The sequence below is a fragment of the Mesocricetus auratus genome, unplaced genomic scaffold, assembly GCF_017639785.1.
Source record: "Mesocricetus auratus isolate SY011 unplaced genomic scaffold, BCM_Maur_2.0 Super-Scaffold_100691, whole genome shotgun sequence".
Taxonomy (NCBI): domain Eukaryota; kingdom Metazoa; phylum Chordata; class Mammalia; order Rodentia; family Cricetidae; genus Mesocricetus; species Mesocricetus auratus.
In genome coordinates, this window is record NW_024429267.1 from 55,072,923 (window position 1) to 55,100,227 (window position 27,305).

The 27,305-nt window shown below is 45.7% G+C and overlaps 1 long non-coding RNA gene and 1 pseudogene across 1 annotated transcript; one reads left to right on the forward strand and one right to left on the reverse strand.

Moving 5' to 3' along the window:
* On the forward strand, positions 1-27,197 carry LOC121137629. Its single transcript, XR_005874917.1, has 6 exons — positions 1-105; positions 3,799-3,900; positions 10,751-10,800; positions 11,943-12,107; positions 25,689-25,856; positions 26,996-27,197. It is a non-coding gene; the product is annotated as an uncharacterized LOC121137629 (long non-coding RNA).
* LOC121137628 lies at positions 15,128-16,284 on the reverse strand (annotated as a pseudogene).
* Positions 27,198-27,305: the final 108 nt, after the last annotated feature.

Below are 27,305 nucleotides of genomic sequence, written 5' to 3' on the forward strand. Positions count from 1 at the left end.
GTCATTTATGGGGAGTTCTGGGCATGAGTACCTTCACAGTGATGTTCGATTAAGGTGCCATGGCCTTCAGTCTAGATTCAACTAGGTTTCCTTGTGTGGGTGGAGGTGAGTAAAATGCATGTGGCTTGCCATTTGCTCTCAAATGAGTTCAAGTCCTGAGAACAGCTTGGGAACGGGGCTGTAATGACCTCTGGGTGCCCTTTTGGAGGAGGTAAAGTTAAATGTCATGTGCCAGGTGCTGAAACCTCCTGTGAGGACAGTAAGTGGGGAAGCTGGGCCTTTGAAGATCCACCCTGGTCCTTGTCCTTCTGGTATCCCCTGCAGTGCTGTTCCTGAAGCTTTCTCTTTGGAAGAAGGTGGGCAGGGACTGCCGACGGGCGCGATTCCCCACAACACCGGAACAAAGGGAAACTTGATGGTCTCTGTCCAATGAGTTCTCTTTGTTCCCTTTTTAAGATTAAGATTTCTTTATCTTTATGTGTGTGGGTGTTTTTGCTTGCATGTATGTATGTGTGCTATATGCGTGTGTGTAGTATCTACGGAGTTCAAGACAGTGCCAGATCCTCTGGAACTAGAGCGGCAGGCAGTTGTGGGCTGCCATGTGGGTGCTGGAAGCTGAACATGGGTCCTCTGAAAAAGCAGCCATTTTTCTGAACTGCTGAGCCGTCCCTCCAGCGCTCCCTGTTCCCCGCCAGTTGTAATGGGCTCTAGTTTTCTGTTTTGCTTCCGAGTTTCGACCTCAAAGAAATAAAGCCTGGAAGTCAGTGTGGATGCCCAGGGAGAGAGCACTGATCATGCTCAGGTGGAGGTGCCAGTCGATTGGGAAGGGCCTGTCCTCCAGTTTTCAAACTTGCGCTTTTGAATTGTGTATGTATTTTTATTTTATTATTTTTGGTAACTTCATTTATGATACTGCATTTACATCGTGTTCCCCTTTTCTCTCCTCCCACCAACTCTTGGCATGCCTCCACCCTGTTCCCTCTCGAATTCATGGCCCCCTGTCCTTTAACTATTGTGTGTGTGTGTGTGTGTGTGTGGTTAGTGTAGCTTGTATGGATATGTTTTTTTATTTAAATTAGAAACCATCTTGCTTCACATGTCAATCCCAGCTCCCTCTTCCTCCTCCTCCTCCGTCCCCTCCAGTGTGGATATGTTTTAAGGGTTGACCAGTAGGGGTTGGATAAGCAAGTAGGAGGCTCATCCCTGCGGAAGATTTATTCTCCCTGTCAGTATTGTTAGTTTCCTAGAGTTCTTCATCTAAGGGTAAGGCCCCATGATATTTCCCCATCCACGTTGGCATGTTAGCTGGTGGTGTTATTGTGCGGGTCTCATTTCAGCAACCCGTTGTTGAGATTTCATGGGTATAGATAGCTCCTTGTCATGTATAGAAGACACTACATCGTAGCAGATGTCCTAGTCCTCTGACTCTTAAAATCCGCCTCCTTCTTCCTTGATGTTCCCTGAGTCTTACGTGTAAGGATTTAGTTGAAGATGTGTAAATTGGAGTTCGATATGCCACAGCAAGTTGTTCTGTGCATCATGATAATTTCTTTAATGGCTCCCATCTGCTGGAGATGGAAACTTCTTTGATGGGGGTGACAGCTACATTAATCTGTGGGTATATGAGTATTTAGACTACAGCTAGGAATTGTGCAAATTTTTGCAAAGTGGCAGTAGTGGGCTCTCCTGGGTTCCATGACCTCACCAGCCACGGGTAGTTGCTAGGTTGACAGTGCCTGGCATGGTTTCCCTCCTAATGAGCAAGCCTTAGGTCCACTTAGAGAGTTGTGGCTAGCCCTGGGATAGAAGGCCACACTGCTCCTTTAGGGTGTGTTGGTGGGCTGGCCGTTGTTGTGGATTGTGTGCATCATAGCTGGGCAGAACCGTTGGCTGCTATTATCCATTGGCAATTTGCATAGCTCCTTCTGGTGCTATGAGAGCCAGTCCTCAGGGAGGAGGCTTTGGTCAGAGGGAACAAAACTCTCTCCTGGAAAGTCCAGATTTGTGATGGGCCACAAAAGCTCTCTTTTTTTCGAGGTTGAACATAGCCTTAGTGATAGACAATGATAGCGTCTTAGATGTACCACATCCTGGATTGCAGGTGAAGGGTCACACACTTCCCATGCTGCTGAGAAGAGAGAGAACTCTTCCTACAACTGAGAAGACCCAGTTTTCTACACTTTCAGGAACTATCTCCTTCTTCCTGCACCATTTAATAGAACAAATGGTTCTCAGTAGCATCTGTACAACCGGGCACTCAACTCCCTGTAATGCACACACGTAGGGGACAAATTTTAGGAGAAATGAAGTTAGAAAACAAGAAAGAAAGCATTCCACCACACAGGTTACACAATTTGTGTAAATGCCAAAGAAGCTATCAAAAGCTGGTAGTTAAAGTGCTAATAGATTTACCAAAATTTTTGCCCATCCAAGGTGGAAGGATTCCAACCTTTATGAGTAGAAATTCTCTCTCTCTTTCTCTCTCTCTCACTCTCTCTCTCTCTGTGTGTGTGTGTGTGTGTGTGCATGCACATGCATTCCTGTTTATAGAGGCCAGAGGTCAACCGCTGGTGTCAGAGCTCAGAGAATATCCATCTTGTTTTTATTGAGTCAGGGTCTCTCACTGGTCTGGATCAAGGCTGGCTGGTGAGCAAACCCCAGGGATCTGCCTGACTTTGCTTCCCAGCTATGGAATGGCAAGCTCAAACTGCCTACCACACCTGGAATTTTACACATATTCTCAGGGTTGAATTTAGGCCCTAATGTTTACACAGCAATCACTTTATCAACTGATCTACCCTCTCTACCTGCTGACTGCAAGCCTCTCTCCCTCCCTCCTCTCCTCTCTCTCTTCCTACTTCCTCTTCCTCCCCCTCCCTCTCTTCTTTCCCTTCCTTCCTTCCTTCCTCTCCCTCCCCTCCCCTTCTTCTTTTCCTTCTTTCTTCCTTCCTTCCCTTCTTTCTTCCTTTCTTTCTTTCAAGATCGCATAGATGAACTGGGAATGGAGAAGATGACGGTAAATTGACCAAGAAGTACTAGCGAAGGATTGAACGGGGGTGTGTGATGGAGTTTGGAGCCTGTACAGTGAACTTCCAACAGGCAACACCCATTCATTCATTCGTTCATTCATTCACTCGTTCATTTATTTCCATGCATTCATATTTCTAGCTGACACTATCAGCTAAAACTTATAACCACAGTCATTGAGTAGAAAGGGGAAACTATGATATTGGCTGTGAGATCAACTCTGAGTGTTGTGGGGGAAACTCCTCACAGGATCGTAAAGTGTTTTCTTCTGAGAAAAACAGGACTGAAGAAAATGCTGTGCAGTTGAGATCATTAACTTGTAGGCAGGAGGCGTTGCTTATAAAGCTTATCGGTGCTGAAGGAGAAAGGACAGTGTCTCTCGAAGCCCACTAGGAAATCGGCTGCTGTGCCTGTCACTAGGAAGTCCAGGCTCCACTTCCAGGAGACAGAGGCTCCCTGAGTCCCACGCCTTCATGGCGTGGGTGTGCTCTGTGCAAGAAGCCGTGCACCCAGAAACACACTGCCATTGATCTTCGTCTTTGAAGTACAGATTCACCCACAAGTGACTCAGACACTTCAAAGAAGTGGCAACCCCATAGGATAAGGTCGTTACCTTGCAGTAGAATTTAGTTTGGAAATTAATCAACCATCATGCAGGATAACCTTTGTCATTCCCTGCCCACCTTCCTTACAACTAATTTCAAAATAAGTTCTTTTTTGTTTATTCAAGAAGTTATATGAAAAAAAAATCACCTCTGGTCACCCTCACAGATTTTGGAAATATATCTGAGGCTTGTGGTTGGAAACTCTCTTTTGGTGATCTGCTGGTATCTTGTAGTCTTCGCAAAGATGAGAAGATGAGACCTTCACTTCGTAAGTACCTCAGATTGTATTTTAGGTTCCAGAGATGACATAATATAAACACGAGTTTACATAGTTCTTCTAATGGTGTTAATATTTGGACCAGAGGAATAATAAGCATACAGTCGTTGACTATTTTCAAAAATGTGTGAACATGTTCCATGAATTTCACCTGGATATTTAATGACAAATAGGAAAGTCGGTTTGCATTTTGGTGTAGATGCCCAGTTGCACAACATAATCATAACCAAGCAGCACTTGTTCAGTGTGAGGGAGAAGTCATTTGGAGACTGGAGTGTAGACAGCTTGACTAGCCCAAGACCAACTTAATTCCTAACACTAGTAAAAATAAATTAATAAGATATGATACATGTTTTCTGTCTTTAATAAATTATACTGTTAAACTATTTGTAATCCTTATACGTATTTGGACTGGACAGAATATAAAATGAAAAGATGAAGACTCTCTCTCCCCCTCCCTCCTCCCTGTTTCCCTCCTCCCTGTTTCCCTCCTCACTCACTGTATTTCATTCAGTACTGTCCATCCAGGTGTTTGTCTTCTTTTTTACACTTTCATGTCAACGAATAACTCACCACAGATATCCACCAAGAATCGCACTCTACGAAATGTAGTTCATCCTTCTAGACCTGCAGTTAGATCCTCTCGTCTGCCAGGAAGGATGTGCCCCACACAGTGCAGGCAGCCACATTTCATTTTTATGCAGTGTCTTCCGTGTTCTTTTGGCACTTGGCTCGTGTTTCAGAATGTCCATATCTGCTAAGTCATCCCCACTGGCCCCTCTCTAGGGCACGGTTTATATCTGCACTTCACATGGTCCTTCCTGACTCCTTGGCCTCTGTCCAGCTTCTGAGCGGGGGAGTTAGTTTTCTTAAGAGTATGACCCGAGGTAGGCCCTGTTCCAGTGGATGGCTCTACTCCCATAACTATGTGGGCAACACAAATTGAACTTGGTGAGTTATTTTAAAAAAGAGAGAGAGAAAGAAAGAAGTTGGAAGGAATGAGGAGTTGGGTGTGGATCTGGGAGGAATTAGGGGGAGGAGTGGGAAGTGAATAGGGTCAAAATACACTGTATGGAATTCTCAAAACTATTCTATTTTTGGAAAAGGAGTTTCCTTAGGGGTAGCAGGAGAGAAAACTGATGCAAAGATTCTCTGTTTCTGAGATGGTGACCTTGTGGCAAGCGCTGGGGTTGTCAGCCAGACAAGGACTCCAATCCACAACCTCAAAGAAATAAATTCTACCAGCAACGGGAGGGTGGTAGAGGTAGATTCTGCTATGTGCACCTGCCTGAGAGCTCAATCCAGCAGGACGCATTGGCTTCAAGACGCCCCAAGCAGAGAACTTGATCCTGAGATATTCGGTGGGTGCATTTTAAAGCTCTCACACGCATGAGAACTCTTAAGCAACAGGATAGTTACACGCGGGAGTGTGGACACGGAGCCCTGGAGGGGTTAGGTGGGAGCTGCTTCTCTGTGTGCATCAATTCTCATCCCTGGCTTCCGGTGTCTTATTACGCGTGCACACCTCCTATGAAAGAAGGGGTTCTGGCCCCACAGTCTCACTCTCCCTGATTCCAGAGGCTTGTTTACTGGGTGTGGGGACGATCTGGCCATGACACCTGTCATCCCATTGGTCGCCAGGGTTGATTTAGCTGATGTGTCTGGCGAGGCTGGTGTCCCCTTCCTCGCCATTCTCTGTTTGGCTCTCCAGAAGCTGCGTGTTCGGTCGGAGAGGATGAGTTTCCCCACATGGAGGAGATCGGGTGCTCAGTCATGGGTATACGATATCCGCACACACACCCCATTGCCAGGGCTTCCAGACAAGCTCTCGAAGCCTTGTGTGTGACGGTCCCCTGAGTGAAGTCTTAGAAGATTTATTTTGTTTAGTTTGTGCGTGTGAGTGTTTTCTTGCACACACACACACACACACACACACACGGGACTGGAGGTATACGTGGCTGTAAGGTGCCATGTGGGTGTTGGGACCCCAACCTTACATCTTCTGCAAGGGTACTAAGTGCTCGTAACCACCGGGCCATCCCTCCATGCACTATTCCTCCCATCCCCAGCCCGAAATTTTGATCTAGGATGTGCTCCATTAAACGGCGGATTCAGACGTTTCTGTGGAACATATTGTAGTGTTGAGACTGGGGTCTTCTTTGGTTCAGCAAAGCCCTTTCTGAGGTTATTCGATTTCTAAATTGAATATGAAGCTGAAATTGGTGGCGACCAGAGAGGAAGGCGCCATAAACTAGGGAGATCCGGAAGTGAAGGGTGTGGCCTGGCAGCTGCAGGAAGACAAGTCAGTCAGTGAGCGGTAGGCGGCCAGTGCCTCCTTGCAGGTCCCGATGTTGTGTCTCCTTGACCCCCAAACTCCCATTAAAAGCTCTGGACGCTGCCACGTGACAGAAAAAAGAAGGGACTTCCCTACACGGAGGGATGCGGTGCTTCCTAGGTCAGCATCCTGGTGATGCCAGGCTGGGCCTGCAGCATCTCCCAGAGAAAGATCAACATCTCAGAGTGGTAGCCTGTGAAGCCAGCTGAGGCCCAGGCACAAGCCGAGGGCTGCAGACAAGACACTGTAAGAAATGAGAGAAGCAGGCTGCACTGGCCACAATGTGGCGTGCCTCCGCAGACACGAACCCCGTGGGATTTCTCAGCCTTGGTACAACGGCATCTGGGACCTGGCGGTGCTGGGTTGTGGGGGCCAATAGCAGGCATTCAGGATCTTAGCAGCATCTCCGAGCTCTCGCCATTTTCGAGAGCGCTAGGCATTAGTGAGAAATCCTCCATCCCATACTGCAGACTCTCTGCGGACCCTGGGGGGAAGCCCTGGACTTTGTGGAGCTTACTTGGAGCCAAGGGACTGAAGCACTCTAGGCTGGAAACATCGGCAATGAGCAGCGGCTGCATCCGAGGAGGTGGCTGGCTCCGTTGGTGAAACACTTGCTGTGCAAGCGTGAGGACCTGAGTTTGGCCCCCAGAGGCCTCATATAAAAATCCAGGTCTGGCGATGTGCCCTCGCATCCCCAGTGGAGGCAGCGGGGACAGAAAGATCCCTGGGGCTTGCTGGCCAGCCAGACAAGCCTAGTCACGGGGCCCTGGTTTCCAGTGAGGACCTCATCTCAGAAAGCCGGCTCCTGAAGTTGACTCTGCCATTCACATGCACACAGGTGTGGAGCCCTCCCATTGAAGCACACAGACATATAAACACATGTGCACATATACACTCGTGTGCGTGCGTGCGTGTGCGTGCGTGTGTGTGTGTGTGTGTGTGTGTGTGTGTGCCAGGCATGTATTCAAAAAGTGCTTGCTATCATGTGAAACGGGTGGTTATGCTGTGTGTCCAGGTATTTCTATTTAAATGAAACACGTGTGGGCCCCCAAAATGCTTTTCTCCAGGAAAATAAAAACCCCTCGTGGGGCTGGAGAGCTGACCCAGCAGGTAAGGCCACTTGACGAGAACACAGAGTCAGTTCCCAACGCCCACAGGGTGGCTCACAGCAGCGCTCACTGCCGCTCACAGCCACTCAGGACTCCAATCCCAATGCACCCGGTTCACTCTTCTGGCCCCTGGTAACACCAGGCATGTACAGCGATCACGGAAACAGATGCCAGCAAATCATATCTTAAAATACCTCTAAAGAAATTAAAAACGCTAAGTTCTCTTACCATGGGTTATACTCTTTCCCCAAAATCAAATGTAGCTTCCTTTTTAAAAACCCTGTATATTTTGTTGAAATTGCAGAAATGAGAACTCGAGATGAGTTTCCTCAGTTTTGGCTGCCAACAGGCAGTACTTGCAATTTGGCTCAAGCCACTCGTGTGCTAACTGCCCAACACAGGCACCGCGTTTGTAGCACCCTTGATTAGATGTGACATTTTTCTCACTCTAAGTATTTTGCCCAAATTTGAAGAGACCCACATAGAGGGCCTTATTAAAATCTGTGGAAGCCTGTGGATGCACGGGGATGCCCTTATGTGAGAGAGAGGGCTTTTTTTTTATCCTCCAGGAATCCGGATCCTCCAACTCAAGAAAGAAAGGGAAGAAGACACTGGCACAGAATCACAGTCTTTCTCTTCTCAAAGCCAGAGGAGCCGAGGTAAAATGCAATTGTTTCTATAACGTGCTACACCAAGAATCGTTTCTTCTACCAGACTCTATTTCTTTGCCAGCTGCGGTGAGATGTGGTTAATGCCAACAGATCACACCGATGCCGTGTTTGCAAAGATAGTCACAATAGATTCTGCTTGATTTGCTCACAAAAGCGAGGAATTTCACTCCACTCCCAGCCATATTTGTCTCTGAATTGGGTTTCTAGTAAGCAACCAGGCCCCAGCGGGACAGACTGGAGACAAGTCTCCAAAAGGAGGCTAACCCAGGGGATAATTTTGAAGTAGGCAAAAAACTCAGGATTCCTAAAGAACTCAACTACCAGGAGGTCCCCATTGTGGCCATATGAAGGAGGCGAAATCTTTAACAGGTCTTGGACAAGGTTTCCCTCTGCAGCCTACTCTGGACTTGAACTCAGTATGTATCATATGCTGGCCTCAAACTTGAATGCTGGGATGAGAAGCATCAGTACCATGCCAAACTCTAAAGCTTATTTCACTGAACAAAGAGCATCAACAGAAGTAATTATTCAGATAATTATTAAAGAGGCATAAATACGAAAAAAAAAACTGATCCCAGTGCCGGCATTTGCCTTGCTGGGTTCTTTCCTCTCAGTGAATGCTAGGCCCTCGAACCATACGGTTTATTTTAGGGGACACAGACTCACATCTCCTGGGTAAACCGTGTATGTTGGTTACTTTTCACTGAGGCTAAAATCCCTCCTAAGAAACGACTTACATAACGAAGGGTTTGTGTTAGCTCACACCTCGAGGCCGGCGCATCAAGGAAGGGAGAGCCTGGCGGCAGGAGCTCGAGGCAGCCATCACACTTGTCCACAGTCAGGAAGCGGAGAGAGATGAGCGCTGGTGCTCGGCTCACGCTCTCCTTTCTACTCCGTTAGGCAGCCTAGGCTTCCAGGACCGTGTCAACCAAACGCCCCTGTTGGGCCTTCCCGCTACAGTGAGACCTCTCTGGAAAGATCCTCACAGACACAGCGGAGGTGTGTTTCCATGTTGATCCTAGACCCAGCCACGCTGAGAGTGAGACGCCACTCCCGTGACTCTTGTCCTACAGCTTCAGATCAGACAGTTGCGGGATGAGAATGTGGACGTAGACATGAAGCTGTGCCCAGACAGAAAAGACCAGGTGGGTCTCTGCTTCAGTCAATCGCCACCGTCAAAGTGAAGTATCTTGTTCTGGTTGTCATGGTGAATGGCATTGTTTTGCTGACACCCTTGTTCAATGTTAGATAGACCAGTAAGACAGAGTGGAGACCTCAGAGGTAAATCCACACTTCCATAGTTCACCCATCCTGGGCAGTGTGTCAAGGACACGGGATGGAGAAACAGTCTCTGGGAGATTCTGTTGGGGAAACTGGATAGCTTCATGTGGAAGAACAAAATTAGATCTGTAATTCAGACCGTACACAAAAGTCACCTCAAAATGAGCTAAAAATCCAATATAAGGCCTGATACTAAGAAGCTATGAGGAGAAAATATAGGGGAAAAAATGTTGCTTGACACGGACCTAGGCAATGCTCTGAGAGACTTAACACTCCAAGCCCAAGTGAGAAAAGCAAGGAGACTAATGAAACTCCATCTAATGAAAAGGTTTGCATAGCAAGGCCACCGATCTATAGCCTGGGGAATAGAAGAAAACAAGTGATATCTGACAAGGGGCACTATTAAAAAATGTTTGGAAACACATGCACCTGAATAGCAGAAGAAGCCAAAGAGCCTAAAAGGCATTCCCCAAAAGAAGGCATGCAGACAGGAGGTGGGTGTGAGGGGGATGTTCAAGTTCACTAACCAGCCAGGGAATTCGAATCACAAGATGCTATCTTCTGAGAGAGATATGAACAATGTCGAGAGAATAAAACCCTTGTATACTTTGGTTGAGGTGTAAATTGTTAAAGCTATTTTTGGGAAATGGCATGGAAAAGTCTTCAGAAACTTAAAAACAGAATTACCTGCAATCCAGGCGTACCACTGTGAGCGTGTGTGCAAAAGAAGTGTTACCATTGTCTCAAAGAGCGGTGCACACGCTGCCCATTTCAGCACCAGTCACAAGGGCCAAGATACAGAGTCCACTTGAGTGTTGGCCACAGACGAATGGGTGGGGACATTTTATTAAACATACATGCTGCAATATTATCCCATTTTCATTTTAAGACAGAATCTCCCTGCGCTACCCTGGCTGGCCTAGAATTCTCTAGGTAGGCCTTACTGGCCTCGAACTCTTAAAAATCTATCTGGTTCTGATTCCCGAGTCCTGGGGTTAAGAGTATGTACTACCACAATAACATTTGAGACAACAAAGGTGACTGACGGGCATGCTGTGAACAAGAGAAGGACAGTACTGTTGATTTCTCTTAGAATGGAATATGAACCTGCCAGATTCGTAAAAACAGGAGGGGGGATTCATATGCACACACATGCATATATATACATACATACATACATACATACATACATACATACATACACACATACATAGAAATTGTGTGTATATATGTATATGTGTGTATGCACAAATATACAGAGAGACTGAACGTGTGTATGCCTGTAGATATATACAATATGTAGGAAATATTCCCAGAAGTGGGATTACCAGGGCAAAGGGTAAATGAATTTTCAGTGTGGGTAAAGAATGGCAAATTGCCCTCTGCATGGGTTGTACCGTTTGCACCCCTACCAGCAATGTATCATAACGCCTGTTTCTTTGCAGCCCTGCCAACGGAGCGATTTTAAACTTTTGGGGCTGTGCCAACCTGATAGGTGAGAAGTGCTGTTTCAATGTGATTTCGCTTTGCTTTGCCTCTTATTGTGAGTGAAATGGAGACTCATTACACACCCAGAGGGAGGGATGGAGAGAGGAAGGGAGGGAGGGAGGGAGGGAGAGAGAGAGAGAGAGAGAGAGAGAGAGAGAGAGAGAGAGAGAAATGAACATATACAAGGGCTATTTATATTTATTTCTTCTTGCAAATTATCTGTTTGCGACCTTGCCAGACATATTTCTTCTCTTTTCCTAACAGCTCTTTATATACGAAAGGAATTAGTTCCTTGTTCTTTGTAATGTGACAAATATTTGCAAGTTTTCTCTCTTATTTACTTTGCTTATTTAAAAGTTGCATATGGGGTGGCGCACACCTTTAATCCTAGCATTTGGGAGGTAGAGGCCGGTGGGTTTGAGGCCAGTGCAGTCTTGATAGCAAGTTTGAGGCCAGTCAGGACGACAAACAAACATATACATAAATATGAAATAAAAATTATATTGGAGTGTGTTGATTATCTCTGGGCTTTGTGAATACTGTCAGGGAGTCTTCTCTACTTCCAAAATCACCAAAGAATCCACTCATCCCTTTCATTGCGGCAACAAAGATCCAAGCAGGTATTATTATGCTCGTTTTATGGACAAAGGCCTTTTCCTGACCTTTCTCAGAATGTGACTCATGGATTTAAAAGCGAAAACTCCTTAGGGTTACTTTGGAAACCTTTATGTGGGGATTTGTGATAGCTATGGCTCACGCTTTGTTCCAAACCTCGTTTTTTTAGTGCTAAGACAGCTGTGGTCATTGCAAGAAAGTTTTGCAAAAAATTATCATCTTGGTTGCTGAGGCATGGGGACTTAAGGAAGTTTTAAGTAAACATAAAATTGCCCAGGCTTTGTAAATCTACACAAAAACAAAACAGTATCTCCCAAATGTTATAAACATAGATACTGGAAGCCAAAAGGTTCAGGCCGCCAGGACCAGGCACACCATGTACAGACGTCAGCAAATGTCCCTTTTAATTGAACGCTCAAAAGGATATCTGCAGGCAAGCAGAGAGGCCCTGCGGTGGCCACATTGGACCGCAATAAGGGACACCTGGAAGGCATGGCAGCCCTTCATCCCTGTCTCTCCCTTTCTCTCTGCCAGGGCCAGCAGGGAGGGAGCGAGTGACGTGTCTTTTGCGGACTAGGAAAAATACTCTGTTTGAGAGCCAGTCCCCTGAAGGAGGATGACCCAGTTGAAGCCTTACACCTGCGCCTCTTCCCACTGACCTCCAGCACCCGGGAGGACGCTCTCCACCCGCAGAAACCGGTCAGTGAGAGTCGCAAACGGCAGGTGAAATGGCTTATGCGAGATCACCTTAAACACACAGGTTCTAAGGGGTCCTCTAGAATCTGCTACGATCCATTGGGGAGTGCTGCCTCCAGGGCTGTATGGAGACAGACTTTGAGGCCGATCCTGGGCACAGTGTTGAAATTCACCAGCAATGTCTGCTGGAGACAAAGGAGAGAAAAGTTACATCTGGGCCATTTACACAGCCCAGTGAAGGGTTTACAATTACTTTACAGACTCAGAGCCTGACGAGCATCCAAATGCCACAGTTTTAAAATGGTGTGCTCATTTCCCAAGGGGACGTGTCACTTATCTAGAAGACAAAGTTCCTGTTTGGTTTTATACTTTAACTTCCCCCTAAAGCCCAGTGTTCTGAATTGTATACTGTGCCTCACAAAGCTGTTACGTACTGATACAACAGACTGCACTGTATACAGCAGGCTAGTGAGTATAACAGATTGCACTGTATACAGCAGGCTAGTGAATACAACAGAGTGCACTGTATACAGCAGGCTAGTGAGTATAACAGATTGCACTGTATACAGCAGGCTAGTGAATACAACAGAGTGCACTGTATACAGCAGGCTAGTGAGTACAACAGACTGCACTGTATACAGCAGGCTAGTGAGTATAACAGATTGCACTGTATACAGCAGGCTAGTGAATACAACAGAGGGCATTGTATACAGCAGGCTAGTGAGTATAACAGATTGCACTGTATACAGCAGGCTAGTGAATACAACAGAGTGCACTGTATACAGCAGGCTAGTGAGTATAACAGATTGCACTGTATACAGCAGGCTAGTGAATACAACAGAGGGCATTGTATACAGCAGGCTAGTGAGTATAACAGATTGCACTGTATACAGCAGGCTAGTGAATACAACAGAGTGCACTGTATACAGCAGGCTAGTGAGTATAACAGATTGCACTGTATACAGCAGGCTAGTGAATACAACAGAGTGCACTGTATACAGCAAGTTAGTGAGTATAACAGAGGGCATTGTATACAGCAGGTTAGTGAGTACAACAGACTGCATTGTATACAGCAGGTTAGTGAGTACAACAGAGTGCATTGTATACAGCAGGCTAGTGAGTACAACAGATTGCACTGTATACAGCAGGCTAGTGAATACAACAGAGTGCACTGTATACAGCAGGCTAGTGAGTACAACAGAGTGCACTGTATACAGCAGGCTAGTGAGTATAACAGATTGCACTGTATACAGCAGGCTAGTGAATACAACAGAGTGCACTGTATACAGCAAGTTAGTGAATACAACAGAGGGCATTGTATACAGCAGGTTAGTGAGTACAACAGACTGCATTGTATACAGCAGGTTAGTGAGTACAACAGAGTGCATTGTATACAGCAGGCTAGTGAGTACAACAGATTGCACTGTATACAGCAGGCTAGTGAATACAACAGAGTGCACTGTATACAGCAGGCTAGTGAGTACAACAGAGTGCACTGTATACAGCAGGCTAATGAGTACAACAGAGTGCATTGTATACAGCAGGTTAGTGAGTACAACAGAGGGCATTGTATACAGCAGGCTAGTGAGTACAACAGATTGCATTGTATACAGCAGGCTAGTGAGTACAACAGAGTGCACTGTATACAGCAGGCTAGTGAGTACAACAGAGTGCATTGTATACAGCAAGCTAGTGAGTACAACAGACTGCACTGTATACAGCAGGCTAGTGAATACAACAGAGGGCATTGTATACAGCAAGCTAATGAGTACAACAGATTGGATTGTGAATGCTACTTTGCACATTTTCTTGTAGTCATTCAAAAAATTTATCCAGGGCCTATTTGTGTGCCCAGAACCAGGTTAGATGCTGCAACTATGGAAGAGAATGACTAGAAAATCACAAACATATCAGATTTTCCGCAAATGTACTCAAGAATGTTTTAGATTTGGGTGAAGTACAATGCATTCATGGTTTTGTTTTTGTTTTCATTTGTGACTCGTTCTTTTCTTATATTTTAAAAGGCCAAAGCTATTTTTTACTTAACTAATAAGCATCTACATTGGTTTGTTACTAAGTGATATATCAAATACTCCTGGAGTATGTAGTGTTGAAACCAAGCTAAAACTACCTGTGTCCTTTAATCTCTCCATGGCGTCTAGTCTGAAAACATTGCTTAACTCCAAATCTAAGGCTTTTCTATTGTCCCTTATTTCTTTTTTGCAAAATATTTAAATTTCAAATTTACATTTGAGTCAGTTATCCATTTGGACTAATTCTTGGGTAAAGGTCGGGTTTTAAATCAATCTTCCTTCCCTTCCCCACCCTTTTTTCCTTTCTCCCTTCCCCTCTCTCCCACTTTCCTTTCTTCCTTCTTCCTTGCCACTGGATATCAATTACCCAGAAACAAAGTACTGCAAATGATGCTGTCCCTTCACTGATTGCATTTGAACCTTGATGAAAGCTCAGCTAAGCATAGTTGTGTGGGTCTATTTCCGTGTTCTTGGTTTTGTTCCATTGAACTCTGTCTGTCTGTCTGTCTGTCTGTCTCTGTCTCTCTCTCCAGTGTAACACTTGTCATTATTGTACACTGAAATAGAAGTATTGAAATTGGTTCTGCTCTTTCTTTTCCTCCTCTTTCTCCCCCTCCTCCTCTTCCTCTTCTTGTTTTAAATTGTTCTAGGCCATCTGCTCATCCATCTACATTTTTTTTAATTCCTTAATTTTTTATTCCTGGTACCACTACCACAATTTACAGGACAGTATACCTGATGTAATGAAAAGAAAAAGAAAGACAAAGCTACAACAGATAAAAGACCTCAGGGATGTACGTCTAATTGACACTACACTGCATTGATCAATGGCTGCACTTTTTGCAAACGGTGGCTATGACCGTCCTGAACAAGAAGGGTTTCCTGTTGAAGCTGCAGTAACTTTTCTGACTATGATCATCGTTCCTCCTGCAGCAGATTTTTACAGTTCCCCTAATGCATTTAGGACGACTGTGTCAAAGTAACCTCAGCTTTCCTGACAACTCCTTGCTCTCTCTCCTGCTAAGAACTGTAGCCCTTTTCTGCTGTATTTTTTTAAAACCTTCTGCTACCATATCCACCACTTCCACCACCAGATCCATAGCCACCACTACAGGGACTGCCTGAGCTGCTTCCACCAAAGCTGCCCCCTTTCATGGGTCCATTATTGCTTGCTGTTGTCCACTATAATTTCCAAAGTCACTGTAGCTCCCACCACCACCATAGTTACCTCCACCAAAATTTCCTCCTTCATTGTAACCATCGTATCCTTCTCCACCACCACCACATCCACCACCCTGGTTTCCATATCCTGGTCCACCACCACCATAGCCTCCTCTCCTACTGTAACCAGGACACTGCCATAGCTGCCACCATCACCTCCAAATCCATTCTATCCACCATCACCACCTCCATAACTGCCTCTGCTGCCACCACCGCCACCACCATGGCCTCCTCTTCACCAAAGTTTCCACCACGACCAAAATTACCTCCACCACCTCCAAAGTTTCCTCCACGACCCATAAAGTTGCCAGAGCTACCTCCACGACCTCTCTGCGATCCAGCAGACTGCATCTCTTGTTTAGAAAGGGCCTTCTTCACTTCACAATTATGCCCACTAATAGTGTGGTATTTCTGAACAACAATTTTATCAGCGGTGTCATGATCATCAAAAGTTACAAAAGCAAATCCTCTCTTTTTTCCACTCTGCCTGTCTTCCATAACTTCTATGGTTTCAATCTTGCCATACTTTTCAAAGTAGTCTCTCAGATTATATTCTTCTGTATCTTCTTTAACACCACCAACAAAAACTTTCTTCACTGTTAAATGGGCACCAGGCTTTGCAGAATCCTCTCTAGCAACGGCTCTCTTTGGTTCCACCACACGCCCATCAACCTTGTGTGGCCAAGCACACATTGCAGCATCCACCTCTTCAACACAAGAGCAGGTCACAAAACCAAAGCCCCTGGAACGTTTTGTTTGGGGGTCTCTCATTACCACACAATCTGTGAGTGTGCCCCATTTCTCAAAATGTTCTCTTAAACTATCGTCTGTGGTTTCAAAGCTCAGACCACCAATAAACAGCTTCCTCAACTGTTCTGGTTCCTTTGGATCATGGCCCTCCTCCCCCCAGCAGTGGCGGCGACGGTCGGAGCCCCATCCATCTACATTTTAAGGTAATGTTTTATACATAAAAAAAAACTTGCTGGGGCTGGAGGGATGGTTCAGCAGTTAAGAGCACTTGACTGCTCTTCCAGAGGTCCTGAGTTCAATTCCCAGCAACCACATGGTGGCTCACAACCATCTGTAATGGATCAGATCCCTCTTTTGGTGTGCGTGAACACAGAGCATAGAATACATGAATAAATAACTCTTTTTAAAAAAAACTTGCTGAGGCCAAGTGTGGAGACATGCACCTTCAATCTCAGCATTCTGGGGGCAGAAGCAGGTATATCTCTGATCTATATGTCAAGTTCCAGGCCAACCAGGGCTGTGCAATGGGACCCTGATTCAAATAAACAAAAACAAACCTGAAAAACAAAACGGGAACTTTCTGAGATGTCTGTAAGAAATGCATTAGTGCTATGTTGGTGTTGGGAGGAAACTGATGTCTGTCTTGTTAAGCCACCACGCCAGGACACAGAACACCTCTGCCTCCTCATTTGGGGAGGCCTTTTTGGGATTGCTTTCAGTGGAACTGTGTAATTTTCAACACTCAAGTCCTCTATATACTTTATTAGAATTACAACCAAATGTTTCATGAACAGTTGTGAACAGTACTATATTGTTAGCTTTGATACCCAGGTGTTTATTGCTAGTATGTAAAAATTTATTTAACTGATATGGTTTTATACCCTACTCCTGCCATAGGAATATGGAATCACGTATTAATTCTATATGTATTGTTTATGTGTTTCCTACCCAGGCAACCACGTCACCCAGGTGGGGACAGCTGTCCTTCCTTTCTTATCTGTATGTCTTCTGCTTTCTTGTGTTGTCTGACTGCCCTGGATAGCAATCTATTTGGAATAAGTGGCTAAAACTACAAAACAAGAAAGCAGGTATTCTTGGCGTGTTCATGATCTTGGGTGAAATGCGTCATCACTCCATTCGAGTTAGTGATGAGATTTTTGTAGACATCCTCTGTTGAGGAAGTCCCTCTCTGTTCTTACTTTTCCGATGTATTTTTTTATCTATAGAAATTAAATACTTTTGCATTGGCCGATGCATTCACGTGTTCTTTCTGTCTTAGTCATGGTAGCAGTGTGCTTCAACGACCAATTCTCAAATATTTAAGCCAGATTTTCATTCCCTGGGATAAATCCTATTGATTTGTGATGTATAATTCTTTTTATGTGTTTTCACATGTAGCTGAATCTTATTCCTATGGGGGAGGTAGATGTTTGGGTTTCTGAGGTGCTCTCCACTAAAGGTATCAGGAAGGGGACTGTGCTACTGTCAGTGGAAACGTAAATTTCCGGGTTGGTGTTTTCCCATCTGTGACTAACCTCATGCAGGGGGGGACATCGAACACCTTTCTTCAGCCTTCATGGTGGAAGTCTGAACTCCTACTCACTGTTTTCTGGTCTGGGATAGGGCTTGCGATAGTCTTGTCCGCAGTGTTCGGCTAGAGTAGAGAAGTTATTATCTCAACACTTATCTGTCAGGTTGACCCTTTCCATTCTCCCATAGCCCTCAGCTCTTCCAGCTCCCCAGATTTGTCTCCACCAGATTTGGAGATATATGAGGTAAAAAGAAAACCCGTGGATTCACCATGAGATGGTCACTTGAGTCTCAGCCTCTCTCTCCAGCCTGCCTCCCTCTCAGCACTTTCCCAGTCACCGTGTGTATTATATGTGCATCCTCTGGGCTTGGGTGGCACTCAGAGAAGGAAGAGGAAACAGGTGCATCGGCTTTTATTCACTCAGAAGCAGAGCTCCGTCGTGTGTGTCTTGTCTCTCTTTTGACATTTTAGATTAAGTAAGGGTTCGATCCTAGGACATATTAAATCCTCTCACTATGGTACTCAATTTAAAAACGATTTGATTTCAATTTAAAAATATTAAAAGCAAGTATTCTATTGTAGACCAGCCTTGTAATATTATGTGCCTACATCATCACTACTGATACTTGGGGCCAGGTAACTCTTGGTTGGTGAGGGACTTCTCTGTGATTTGTTGATTGTCTAGAGTAGCCTGCTACCATCTACAGTACCTGGATGTTGCCCATTAGATTCCAGTGACACTCCATGTTGTGGACATCAGCAATGACCATGCATGGCCAAGTTTCACTCTTGGTCACACATTCAGTTTTTCTCATAGATAATTTTTACTATCATTTTTTAAAGTAGTGACCAAAAATGTAGCTTTCAGCATGGGCATGTCTGTAATTCTAGCTGTTGAGGAGGTTAAGGAAGATCCCAAATTCAAGGCTAGCCAGGGTAACGTAGTAAGTGCAAGGCCAGCCTACATAAATTAGCAAGGTCCTATTTCAAAATAAAAATATAGCAAAGGACTAGTAATGTAACTGAGTAGTGCAGTGCTTGGCTAGTTTATAGCTAGGCCTATTCCCCCATACCACAAACAACTAAGCAAGTTTTCAAATAACATATATATGGTCAAAGAACATACGAAGTAGGGTGTTCAAAGAACACATATACTGTCGTTTTTCTCTCTCTCCCTAGAATTGTTCTTTAAAGAAAACAGCAGCAGCATTCAAGGGGGATTTTTCTCTCTGAAAATTGTCCCACTGACTGGAACATTGCCTCACTTAGCACTTTTCCTACTTGTGGGATCTCCAAGCACCTGCTGTGGCCAGGGGAGACTTGCAGTGGGTGGAGAAATGTGTTAGCCTCCTGTGCTCTGCTGGTACTTCCCACATAGCCAGTCACATGAAAGAAAGAGAATTGCATTTCACAGTTTATATCTCAGCGTCGAGTCTAGAGACAGAGGGCAGCAGGCTAACATCTCTAGTAAGAACCTTCATTCCTTTGTTAGCAACAGAGTGAAAAGACCTTTGCTTGCCCAGTGGATGATGGAAACTTGCTTGGAGTTAAAATACACAGTAAAATATGAAAGGGGGCATCTTTAGTTTCTCTATGTATTCTCAAACTCAAAGACACTAAGCTGCAAAAGACAAATGACAGAAAGACATTGAGTGGACTCGGTTATGCTTCTGAAGAGCTGTATGACTTTGAGAAAGCCATTTGTCTCTTACCTACGAAATGAGGATATTACACTAAATAACTCACAATAACAGATGAATTCATGTGCATTGAGAGCTGAGGATACTGCCTTGTTCAGGGTACAGGATTAAGACGGCTTCCTGGAATGGGGAATGTGGTCCAGTGGGCAAAAGCACTTGCCACAGAAGCTGGCGGAGGAGAGTTTGAATCACCATAACCCATAACCCCATAAAAGCCAGGCACAGTACAAGCACATGCCATGCTGGTGCTTTTATAGGGACGTGAATGGAGGCACAGACAGCAGCAGAAAAAGGAACAGGGGACCCTGTTTCAAATAAGGTGGAAAGTGGATACGGACACCGGCACCCAGGGCTATCCTCTGTGTTGAAACCTGACGGAAATGCATGGCTTTCTTGCACTTACCTTCTTCCTTGAAGTACCCAGGCAGTCAGCAGTGAGATTAGACTGCTAGTGTGCTCAGTACCCCTGCCCTGCAATACTGAGTACATGCAGTCTGAGTGAGGACCAACCCCCCCACAGTCCTGTTTGAAGTATTTAACACTGTGTCTAACTCATGAGGAGCCTCAAAACTATTTGTTAGTGGGTGATGGAGTGTTAGGGAAGTACCATCCCAAAGACCCTTTGATGCTCAGCAAGATACATGGTTAGGAAGAAAAGGACAGAGGGAGGGTATGAAGAAACAAAGGGACAAGGAAGCATTACATAAGTTCAGTTTCTTATGCATTTAAAAAATTAACAGACTAAATGCATACAGTGCTTGTTAGGATCTCTATCTCTGTAGTGATATGTTATTTGTGATCTATTAAAGCTTGCCTGAGGATTCTGAAAGCAAAGTCAGCCACAAATTATAGAAGCCACACCTTTCTTTAATCCCAGCAGCCAGAAGCTAGTAGGTGGTGGTGTATACCTTTAAACCCAGGACTCAGGATTAAGAAATAGATGGATCTCTGAGATCAAGACCACCCAGGCTTATACAATCACTCTAAAAGAGTAACAGAGCTCATGCCTTTAATCCCAGGACTCATGAGAGGTATTTAAGACAGGAACAGATTCAGTTGGAGGCATTCCTTCTCCAGCCACACTGAGGAGAGGCAGCAGTTTGAGACTTGGTGAAGAGCTAAAGGTGAGAGCTAGTGGCCAGCTGCTTTGCTTTTCTGATATTCAGTTTGAAGTTAGAACTGCAGTATCAACCTCTGGGTATATAATTAATTCATATTACATAGCTCTTCTTCAAAACCCAGCTGTGCAGTGGAGGACCACAGCTGTGAGCTGTGCAGTGGAGGACCGCAGCTGTGCAGTGGATGATGGCAGCTGTGCAGTGGAGGACGGCAGCTGTGCAGTGGAGGACGGCAGCTGTGAGCTGTGCAGGAGAGGACTGCAGCTGTGCAGTGGAGGACGGCAGCTGTGCAATGGAGGACGGCAGCTGTGCAGTGGAGGACCACGGCTGTGCAGGGGAGGACCACAGCTGTGAGCTGTGCAGTGGAGGACAGCAGCTGTGAGCTGTGCAGGAGAGGACTGCAGCTGTGCAGTGGAGGACTGCAGCTGTGAGCTGTGCAGGAGAGGACTGCAGCTGTGCAGTGGAGGACCACAGCTGTGCAGTGGAGGACGGCAGCTGTGAGCTGTGCAGTGGAGGACCACAGCTGTGCAGTGGAGGACCGCAGCTGTGCAGTGGAGGACCACAGCTGTGCAGTGGAGGACCACAGCTGTGCAGTGGATGACGGCAGCTGTGCAGTGGAGGACCGCAGCTGTGCAGTGGAGGACCACAGCTGTGAGCTGTGCAGTGGAGGACGGCAGCTGTGAGCTGTGCAGGAGAGGACTGCAGCTGTGCAGTGGAGGACTGCAGCTGTGAGCTGTGCAGGAGAGGACTGCAGCTGTGCAGTGAAGGACCACAGCTGTGCAGTGGAGGACGGCAGCTGTGAGCTGTGCAGTGGAGGACCACAGCTGTGCAGTGGAGGACCGCAGCTGTGCAGTGGAGGACGGCAGCTGTGAGCTGTGCAGTGGAGGACCACAGCTGTGCAGTGGAGGACCGCAGCTGTGCAGTGGAGGACGGCAGCTGTGAGCTGTGCAGTGGATGATGGCAGCTGTGCAGTGGAGGACCACAGCTGTGCAGTGAAGGACCACAGCTGTGCAGTGGAGGACCACAGCTGTGCAGTGGAGGACCACAGCTGTGCAGTGGAGGACCACAGCTGTGCAGTGGATGATGGCAGCTGTGCAGTGGAGGATCGCAGCTGTGCAGTGGAGGACCGCAGCTGTGCAGTGGAGGACCGCAGCTGTGCAGTGGAGGACCGCAGCTGTGCAGTGGAGGACGGCAGCTGTGAGCTGTGCAGTGGATGATGGCAGCTGTGCAGTGGAGGACCACAGCTGTGCAGTGGAGGACCACAGCTGTGCAGTGGAGGACCGCAGCTGTGCAGTGGAGGACCACAGCTGTGCAGTGGAGGACCACAGCTGTGCAGTGGAGGACGGCAGCTGTGCAGTGGATGATGGCAGCTGTGCAGTGGAGGATCGCAGCTGTGCAGTGGAGGACCACAGCTGTGCAGTGGAGGACCACAGCTGTGCAGTGGAGGACCACAGCTGTGCAGTGGAGGACCACAGCTGTGCAGTGGATGATGGCAGCTGCGCAGTGGAGGATCGCAGCTGTGAGTTTTGTAGTAGAGGATTCCCAGAGGTAAGCATGTCTGAGCTTCTGTTTCTACATTCTTCTATAGCAGTAAGAAACTGGTAAGTGCTATAAATGTCCACACATCACAAAGAGACTTTCATGACCAACAAAGTGGATGACAGTTGATGTAATGCTGTCTTTCACTCAGTCAACCGAATCTGTTAACTGTGGCAAAGAAAAACTCTGTACAGAGAAACAAACATTAGCACAGGTCTTCCATGGCTCATCTGTAAGAGGGATTCACAATAACACAGGGCTAGAGAGATCACAGTCAAAGCGCTTGCCTTACAAGTCCGAAAACCCGAGTTTGCACGCTAAGACCCACACAAAAAGCCAGTCGTGGAGGTTTGTGTTTGCAATCCCAGCACTGCAGAGGTGGAGACAGTCAGATACCCGAGGTTCCTGGGCCAGCCTCCTAGCCTTCTGGTGAGTTTCATGCCAGTGTAGAAGGAAGGTATTCGGTGCCTGAAGAACAACACCCCAGGTTGTCCTCTGACATCCCCAACTCCCAATTTATAGTAGCACGAATACTTCTGTGCTACAACCTGTATTCAAATGCATGAGGAAGACATAAGAAGGCAACGTGAACAGTGAGCTGAGGAAAATTGGGCGAAAGAGACCTTAGTCCCTGGCATCTTATAGGGAGAGTCAGCAGGGAGCAGGGAAAACAGAAACGAGATGCCGCCATATTATTTAAGGAAGGGGATTTAAACATCACACTAAAAATCAAAACTCCAGTCAGCTGGCTTCCAGATTGTTTTTACTGCACCACCACGTTCACAGTTACAATCCAGAGTGAGGGGCCTCTGGTCCCTGCCAACAATGGCGATGTTGACTTGATATCCCAGCAGATGGTTAGACATGTGCTGCTGGGTACTGGCTGATATAATGGGATGTCTTAAGGTGAGGAAAAGAGAAGGATGGAGGCCATGAAGCGTCTACGCTAGACCTGGCTCCAATCTAGCTTCTCTGCATCCATTTCTCCTTTACCCTTGTTTGTCAGAAGAACAAGCGACATCGCCTCCGACACCTCTGCCTGAAGAATAGAGAGTTTATTTTTAAGATGACATGTGTTGCAAGTGTCTACCACTGAAGCTTGCATAAATTTTACATTATGAATGTCTCAGAGGTGGGTATGACCCTGGAATGCTGTAGGTTCTGGAAGTCAAAGCCAGTGCCTATGTTGACTCCCTCTCAGCACTAAGTCATGATCTATTAATAAGATGCATTTTCTATTTGCATATGATTTATCCTGGAGACTGAGTCATGCCAGGAGGGTTGACTAGCATGAAACACAGTTCTGGAAAACATGAAGATGCTCCAGTCCAGAAAGAGGAAAGGGAGAGAATTTGCTTATCTGAAAATATTCTAACCTTCGAATGCTGTTTAGGAACTTGCCCCTACAGAGCTCTGAGCTTGAAGGGAAGAGGACCATTAATTAGAAATTGTCCATCCAATACCAGCAAGTTCTGGGCCAATCTCATTTTCATTTTCTTTAGAGCAACACCTCTTGGCGAAGTGAATCAGAAGAGACAAAGTACTAGTCAAACTGAGATCATAAAGTGCTCAAGGGGGTGTGGGTTTTCCCAACAGCAGCTTTTAATGGGGGCTGCTGAAAGGAATCTAGTTTTCATCATTTCACTGCATCTTGGTCTTGCTTTGAAGCCCACATGACTCCAACCAGTTCCTGTTGCTGCGTGAGAATCAGAGCATGGGTGGCAAAAATTACAAAGATAGGCGTCCGTCTTTGCAATAACCAGGGGGCAGAAATGGTGTGGAGATGGAGATGGATGAGTATAAAACTATCATCAACAGTCCCGGACACATTTCAAAGTCAAAATGGATCCATCTGTGTCGAATCTTTTGCGGTGCAGCTGTAAGAGGGACAGCCAAGCAACTGCTTTTACCCACTGAGCTGTCTCACTGGCCCCAACAACGCCCTTATGACCATGAACGTTTGACATCATCTCCAGAAAGGGAAGAGTTATGGACTGAGTTTCCACAGAAAATCAGCACCCTTACTTTTCGAGGTGTAGGAAGGTTGAGCCCGTTTCTGGAGGTCACGGGATCCCTTACAAAAGAAGCAGACTTTTAAGTCAGCATACATGTAATCCGGTGGTTATTTTTAATGAATAATTTCATTCGATCATTAAAAAAATGATTGAAAGGAAGTGAGACCTGGTACTGCAGGCCTGGAACCCTGGTCACTCCAGAGGCCGAGGCTGAGGCATCACAAGGACAAGCCCCGTTAAGGCTGCAGACTGAGGGCAAACACAGTCGTAGCTATTTACCTACACTGTGTCTGAACATGGAAATAAAAGCGGGGTTTAGGTGTAGCTTAGCAGTGGCGCGCTTGTTTAGCTCAAACAAGGCTCTACCTTCCACCTTAACCCTGAAAAGAAACTGCTTGGAGCCCCAGCCGTTGGTCTGGCCCAGAACACCATGATTAAAAATGAATAAAAAGGGAACTATCTGCATTCGAGAAGTGACTAGGACGATGGTCTTCTTCAGCTCTTGTCCACCTCACCTCTTTCCAGCATGCCCTGATCTGCAATGGTCCCTTTGGTGACAATCTACTCTCACCCCCTGAGGAACCTCCACTTTTCTAGAAATAACTCCTACTTGTCTTCCACACTAAGTTCTGTGCGTGTCTTGTGTGAATTCTTTTGATGGTGCTCACGGGGACCATGGTCCCAGCCAGCATCTCTAGAGAGAGCCCAGTGATAGCTTTTAATTGAATTTCCCACATCCTCATGTGGTGGGGTGTGGAGACCTCCCTGCTCCTTTACCTACACCCGTCTGAGTAGACTCGGCACCCGGCCACAGACAGGACCTCTATGACCTTCTGATTTTCAGGGTCGTAGGCTTCAGATCACCAGTTCTTGCTCCACTGGTACGTCTGCCTCCTCCACACCCATACGAACCTGAGTTGGTGTGTTTCTCAAAAGGAGAGTGATTAGTATTTTCTGAGTATCCCTAATGTCATATATAAGGTCAGCACATTTCTTGTATTGAATTAATGAAGTAATATCAGAGCTCAAATGGCAGACCCTTCTGCTTTTACTTACTCTGTAGAATGTGTGAACTGGGTCCTTAAGGGAACTTAGAGATTTCTTCATGGCCCTTAGCTTACAATGCATTATGGCCAAAATAATCCTGCAGTCTCTAGATTAGTGGTTCCCAATCTGTGGGCCATGAGCCCCTTGAGTTTGCATATCAGATATCCTGCATATTAGATGCTTACATTATGATTCATAACAGTAGCAAAATTAAAGTTATGAAGTGGAAGCAACATAATTTTATGGTTAGGGGTCACCATTGCACGAGGAACTGTATTAAAGGTTTACAGTGTTAGGAAAGTTGAGAAACACTGCTCTAGGTCCTTACAGTAAGGAAATTATGTAGCTGAAAAATGATGACGCTTGCAGTTAAGGATGATTCATGGCTTCCATGTACATATACACAAATACACAGACACATTTTACCAAATTAGATAGAGAGAGAGAGAGAGAGAGAGAGAGAGAGAGAGAGAGAGAGAGAGAGAGAGAGAGAGAGAGGAGAAAGAAGAGAGGAGTTAGGCCAATTGCAATCTTAGTAGTACACCCATTAGTCTTTGTCCCTTATATACTTGACTGCTGTCTTAATTTCATAATTTCACTGTCTTTCATTTTCTGTTGATTCACTTTCAGATCATCCTGAAGCAACCAAACTCCATCTTGTTGGGTTCCATTAATGATTCTCCAAGACCTGAAAGTCAGGAAGAATGGACACGCTAAACCCTTCCATGGCCCATTTCATCTAAAAGTAGCCAGACTGGCATGTCTCTTAAATGACTTTAGGGTCTAAAGTCTCAAGGGGTGAGTGTCAGGTAGCTACACATTAGCAGTCTTGTAGGTCATTAGACAGGCTGCTCCTGGGAAAGCAGCAACTTGAAAAACCAAGAACTGAAAGAGTAAGGCACGCACTTCTGGTCAAAAGAATAGGATCAAACCCTGTCTCTAGCTCTAGGTAGAGACGTGACAATCTCTACTCTGTGAAGTAGAAGTCTACTGTCTAAAACTTGTAGGATCATGAACTTGCTGGTAAAGAAAAAGACACGTCATTGCTTCTCCCAAGAGTCAATCAATTGAGTACAAAAATCCCCTTCAGGAAGCTGTCAGTTGTACAATATTAGAAATAGTATAGGGCTTTCCTACAGTGTGGACCAGCAAAATGAGCTCTTTAGCCGTTAACCTCCACTTTTGCCTCTTCAGAGTACATTCTTTCTTCCCTACTGTGAAACAAATTAACCAATACACACACACACACACACACACACACACACACACACACACACACGCAGAGCGAGCGAGAGAGAGAGAGAGAGAGACAGAGACAGAGACAGAGATAGAGACAGACAGAGACAGAGAGAGACAGAGACAGAGAGAGAGATGGAGATGGAGATACACAGAGAGAACAAATATAAGAAGCGAATAGGCTGCCCAGTACATATTAGCTAAAAATGAAGAGGAGAGGTGAAGATGCTGGGAAGTGATTGTGGCTTAGTTAAGTTGTTTAGTGAAATCATGGGATAGAGTGAAGCTGACAGCCAGGGAACCAGATCAGCTGGACTTCTTAAGCTTTATTTATATGAGCAGTTTGTAAAAGTCTGGACATGGAGAGTGATTTGCACAGTGTCACTACATCATGCTGCCTCTCAAACAAGTTATATATAGCACTGGATACACATACATACACATATACATGTACACATATCTGGACACATGTTACATATGTGGCTTAATATTTTCCTTCACTTAATTAAAATAAAAACTTTGTCTACTTTTAAGCACACGGAATTGTGTCTTCAAGAAAGATTCTTTACTTGAAACACAAAGGCTGCAAGCAGTCAGACAGTATGCTAGATCTGCAGGCTAGATGTTGTAGTTCTTTCTTGGAAGATCTAGATTGCTTCTAGGCCTTTCTCTCCTACAATCTAAATCTTGTTTCTTCTTAGTCATCCCGTCTAATGACATCTGAACAGCAGTAAGGAAGAATGGATTCCATTCGTCTTATGACAGCAGTATTTAGAAGAGGCAGTGACAACAACGTTCTGGAAAGAAGACTGGGAAATAGCACGAAAAGCTACAGTGTACTATTTTGTAGAGTTTATATCTTGGACTCTGTAGAATGATTCAGATTTCAAGTACTCTGTCTCTGTCTTTGAAAGATATTTATTCTCTCACTGTCTCATCGTCTCCCATTCAGAATAGATGGTGGCGCACGCCTTTAATCCCAGCACTCGGGAGGCAGAGGCAGGAGGATCT